Genomic DNA, 6219 nt, shown 5'->3' with positions numbered 1-6219 from the left:
AAATACTGATTACCAAGCAGCTCACTGTCACCGAAACACTAGAAAGAAATGGGTAAATGACAGAGTTGTTCCAGAAGTATTGAGTGCCAGAGATCAATTTCATGTAACCACATACCACATCATCATTGACACATTTGCATCTTTGCATGGAGAGAAGAGTGAAAGTGTATGAAGTTCTTTCAAATAGATTTTCCTTCTTAAACAATGTGGCTGTACCTGATGAAGAATTCGTGAAACATCCAAGAAATCAGTGCAGGCCCATCCCAATGACTTGAAAACAAAACTTTACAGAGAAGAGAGACAATTTCATTCTTACATAAGAACTAAGTTTACAGATTCAGGAAACAAATTTTACTCATACAGGCATGCATGATTCCTAATAGGAGATAAAATACAAGGCATATTTCCCAATGTTGAAACTGCTTTACACATAATCCTAACTTTAATGATCACAAACTGCACAATAAAGCCCTCATTTTCATCCCTAAAAAGACTCAGAACCTCAGTATACAATAATGATTTAAAAGAGACTCAATTCATTATCCTTACTATATATGGAAGTAGATATTGTTTGGCAGCTTAATTGTGACAAAATCATTGAAGAATTTGTAAGACTAAAGCATAGAGAGGAATATTTTAATGATAACATGTTAGAGATGAAAAATCTATCTAAAAATAAAATATAGTATTTTGTCATAAAGTTTCTTTTATGACATCTCATTTGTTCATTTATAATTATAGCATTTATTATGAAACAAGCATAAAAGTGAATTATGATTCATTTAAAGTAAAATTTGTGAAAGTCAATTTTCTGTTGTGGGAAATCTGCAGAATTTTATACTGATTGTTGAAACAACTAAGTTCACCGACTCATTTTCTTTGTTTTAGAATATGTGGAATATTCTTTTTGTAGAAAATGTGGTATATAGTAAAAATCTTAATACTATAATCCAGTATAATCCAGTTTTAAATTTTATAATACAGTTCATCTTGTTCTGCTAAAATGGCATAGAAAACCAAACCCACTACTATTGAGTTGACTCCAAATCACAGCGACCCCCCCTTGGGTTTTCAAGGCTATAAATCTTTACAGAAGTAGATTGCTTCATCTGCCTCCCAAGAGCAGCTGGTGGGTTTGAACAGCTGACCTTCTGGTTAATAGCTAAATGCCTTACCCACTACATCACTGGAGCTCCTTGCTAAAATGGCATACAAGCTAATATTATGGCCACATTTAAAAAGAAGCTACATCATGGATGGCTAAGGCATACACACACACACACACACACACACACACACACATATACATGTATATATATAACTCACATATCCCATTTGAATGCATGAGTAAACAGAGGAGGAGGCACCACAGATTATCAGCGTTAAGGGTTCTCACATGGCTTAATCCAGCCGTTTTGAGCATTCATTACAGGCCCAATATTTGGGTGAAGATGTTTCCCACTTTAAATGAACAGGGCATAGATGAAAACTGGTAAGGTTTTAACACTATGACTATGGACAAGTGATTTCAACTTGCTGAGGATGGACTTCCTCATCTGCAAAATGATTATAAGCTCTCTCCCACCCACTTCACAGGCTTATTCTGGGGCTCAAATGACATGAGAAAGAACTTGGAAAACTGAAGTGCACTATGCATGTAGAGTGTTGTTTTGTCCTTTCAAAAAACAGTGGTTTAAGTTTCTTAAGTAGGGCTTTGCAATATTAACTTACTTCCATGGGTTTGGCAGTTCCAAAGATACTTTCAGAGCTTCTCTTGATATTTTCATTCAGTTTCTGAAAACAATCACTTTTTTTTTTTTTTTTTTGCTGAAAGGCAATAACTCTAGGTAGGAAAAAAGGCTTCTTTCCACATTCTGACATGGTTATGATGTAAATCAGCTAATGTAATTTACTGACCTGTCTCTGACACAAATCAGATGGTTGATATGGTAGACATGGAAATATGCCCAATATCCTCCCTAAAGTAAGGACTTGCTGCCCAGCTGCAGGGAACGAAATTAGGGTCAACCTCTGCCATAGAGAGCCACCTTGCTCAAGGTTACCCCCTTCCTGAGACAATCCACATCTCTGGGCTGAATGAGATAGGACCCATCCACTCAGCCAATCATGGGACATTCAGATGGGCAATACTATATCCAGAGCTCCTCAAAGGGTTGGCCAAGGTTTCAGGGAACTGCACCAAGTTGGACTTCTGCCTTCACCCAAACTTGCTTCTTCCTCTTTCCTTCGCAGACACTGATCTCTAATAAACATTTTTACTCCAAATTCCATTTCAGCATCTGCTTCCATAGAACCCAATCTGTGACAGTTGGCTACAATGTGCTTAAAGGGCAGGAAAGGAGGGGGAAGTCTGTTCAAAACAAAGAAAGAAAAGAATACGTAAGGGGAAATTTGAAATGACTCTACATCTACAACCTCGGACAGCCCCATGTCTGACAATGGATGGATGAATCAAAGATCTAAGATATTGGCACTACTACAATAGGTGGAAATCTGTTGTTACCTGCCCAACTTGAACCAAAAGCTCAAGAGGAAAGTAATATTCTTCCCATCCCTTGGAAATAAGCTGATTTGGTGCTCTCATTTTGAAGCACCAAGGCTAACTTCTCAGAAGATATAAATATGTGCTGGGTATTAGCAAAAACCTCAGCTAATATCAAGTTTAGCTAAATAATCTAAATGTTAGTCATAGTTGGTTTTCAACTACTTTTATGTGTAGGTGAAAGAGAAAGTGAATATTCTAGAACTTGGGGAGCTCTGTTGGCCTAGTGCCTAAGGCATTTGAGTGCTATCCAGAGGCTGGCAGTTCAAACCCATCAGCCACTCCTCAGCAGGAAGACTGGGCAATCTACTTCTGTAGTGATACCACCTCGGAAACTCAAGGAGGGGTCACTATGAGTAGAAATTGACTCAATGGCAGTGAGTTTGGTTTGATAATGCTTTCTTATTTCAATTGAAAATTGGATTTAAAGACTGAGGTTGACCTTGGTAGAGGTCAGAGGTCAAATATAGTTCCTGTCATGCTTCTGGCAATAATGATGGGGGTTTTTTTAAAGAAACCTTAAAAAAATCATTTAAAAATGAAAATCTATTATCCTTATCACCTTATATACACTTAAAACTCCTCACTGGTTACTCATTGCTCTTACAATAAGCACCCCAGCTTTACAAGGTCCCACCCAGACTCTGTTTCTAGCCTCATCTCACTCCATTCTACCCCTTGCTTATTTTTCTTTCTATGTTGCATCTACATTTGTTTTGGAGCCTCACACATGCTATTCCTTCTGCCTAGTCAACTCTTCATCTTCAGATTACAGCCCAAGCATCATTTCTTCATTGAAAATTTGACTCCTCACCCCAATTCTAGGACAGATACCTTGATTATATGATCTTTCAGAATCATATGCCTTTCCTTCAGAGGGTTTATCTCATTATCTCACAATTACAAGCTCACTTGGGTGATTACTCGATTAATTTTTATCTCCCCAGTCAGACTGTTGGCTTCAGGAAGGCAGGAAGAGTGTCCCGTTTTGCTCTTCTTTCCGTATCTATCTCCCAGTACACTACCTGGCAGATAATAAGCAATCAATTACTATTTATTGAATGAATGAGTGATTGAAAAAAAAGGAGAATTGCTAACTTTGGTTGGGTGCTTTTGAGGATTCTTGGGGTTAAAACATGGAGGTGGGTAGTTAAAATCCAAAGAGGCTGGGTGGAGACTTCCAGTAAGATGGTAGAGTAGGCAGACAACTGACACAGACCCTCTTCAACAAAGAAAAGAGAAACCAATTGACAGAGATATGGAAGATAATCCTGGAGCCCTGAGCTTTGAAAGGAATGATGCAGAAGTGGATTGGGCATCAACTAGTGGAAAAACCTGAACGAAAACAATAACATACAAACAAAACAAAGAAAATGAAAATCAAATCATGGGCAAGTCACTCCAACATACAATCACCAATTAAAATAAACACAAAAAGTCACAGTGCCTCAGAGACAACAGAGCCTCACAGTCCATTCAAAGAAGCAAGATAAAGCAGGAAAAACAAGGGACCAGAATACAGACCCAAAACACATCCCTGAGGAAGACACAGCATTCCTTATCACTCCCTGATAAGGAATTCAAAAGAATTATATTTAGGTATCTTCAACTAATTGAGAGACAGATCAAGGAAAACACTGACAAAATTAAGGAAAACACAGAGAAAACCCTACAAAACTTTTGAAAGACAATACAAGAACAAAATGACAAAAAAAGGAAAAATTAGAAATGATTCAAAATGTACACACAGAAATCCAGAAGATTAATACTAAATTTTCAGATCTAGATAAGGCGTTGAGCAGGCAAAGGAGCAGAATTGAATCAATGGAAGACAGAATTAGCGAGATTGAGGGAAAATACCTGGACATTTCTTTGGAAAGGGACAAATTAGAAAGAAGATCAAAACAAAATGAAGAAAGCCTAAGGTTCATGTGGGATACCATCAAAAGGAATAACCTACATGTCATTGGAATTCCAGAACAGGAAGAGACAAATAAAACCACAGAAAAAATTATTGAAGACATGTGGGAAGAGAATTTTCGTGGTATGATGAAAGATGGAATATATCCATTCAGGAAGTCCAATGAACCCCAAAGAGGATAGACCCCAAAATAAAATCACCCAGACATATCATCATCAAACACCAAAACCAAAGACAAAGAAAGAATCTTGAAAGCAGCAGGGGAAAAAACAAAAGTTACCTACAAGGGGCAACCAATAAGACTAAGCTTGGATTTCTCGGTGGAAATGATGCAGGCAAGAAGGCAATGGGATGGTATATATAAATCCCTGAAAGAGAAAAATTTCCAACCAAGAATTATGTACCCAGCAAAACTGTCCCTCAAATATGATGGTGAAATTAGGACATTTCCAGATAAGCAGAAATTAAGGGAATTTGTTAAAACCAGACCAACCTTACAAGAGATGCTAAAGGGAGTACTTTGGACAGAGAAGCAACAACAGCCAACAACTGACCATTAACACACATGATGACATAATCCAGAAACCAGCTATGGAAGTATCCAAAGTAAATAAGCCTACAAGATTGTAAACAGGGAACCAGAGACATCAATTGGCAAATGAGGACAACTACAAAACAAAAAGAGGAAAAAAACTGCATAGTTACAGAACTTCTAGTCGGTAAGGAAGTCAAGACAACTACAAGATAGAATAGACTGTTCTAAACTTGGGAAGAAAACTAAAAATCACAGGGTAACCTCACATCAACATAAACCTTCACATCTACATAAAAAAGAGGACCAGCACAAATATTTAGCAAATACTAAAACAGTAGCAATGAAGGAAGTGATAACATGATTCACAAACAAAACGAGCTCAGCATAGAAATTTATATAGAACAAAGAAATTGACACCATGAAAAAGCACATAACAAAAATGACAGTAACAATTTCTTATTTGCCGATAATTACATATCTGGCAAGGGACTTACCTCTAAGATTTATAGAAAACTCCAATGCCTCAACACCAAAGGAATTAACAATACAATTGAAAAATGGGCAGAAGACATGAATAGACACTTCACCAAGGAGGATATTCAGGTGGCCAGCTAATACACAAAGAGGTGCTCATGATCACTGGCCATCAGAGAGATGCAGATCAAAACAACAATGAGATACCATCTCACCCCAGCACTGATGGCAAGGTTCAACAAGACAGAAAATAACAAATGCTGGCAGAGATGTGGAGAGATTGGAATTCTCATACATTGCTGTTGGGACTGTGAAGTGATACAAACACTGTGGAAAGCAGTGTAGTGATTCCTTAGAAAGCTGGAATTGGAGATACCATTTGACCCAGCAATCCCATTACTGGGTATATATCCTAGAGAGGTGAGAGACAGAACAGGAACAGATATATGCACACTCATGTTCATTACAGCACTATTTACAATAGCAAAAAGATGGAAACAACCTATGTGCCCATCAGCGGAAGAGTGGATGACCAAATTATGGTACATACACACAAAGGAAAATACTATGCAACACTAAAGAATAATGTGAAGTCAGCAAAACCCTGCATAATATAGATGAATTTGGAAGACATTATGCTGAGTGAAATAAGTCAATCACAGAAGGACAAATACAGTATTAGTTCATTGTTGTGGAGGGTCAAGGAAAGGTTTATATGTGGAAGGA

Source organism: Orycteropus afer, unplaced genomic scaffold, assembly GCF_000298275.1.
Source record: "Orycteropus afer afer isolate SDZICR_OR568_19922 unplaced genomic scaffold, OryAfe1.0 scaffold00026, whole genome shotgun sequence".
Lineage (NCBI taxonomy): Eukaryota > Metazoa > Chordata > Mammalia > Tubulidentata > Orycteropodidae > Orycteropus > Orycteropus afer.
Note: the sequence above shows the minus strand (reverse complement) of the source record.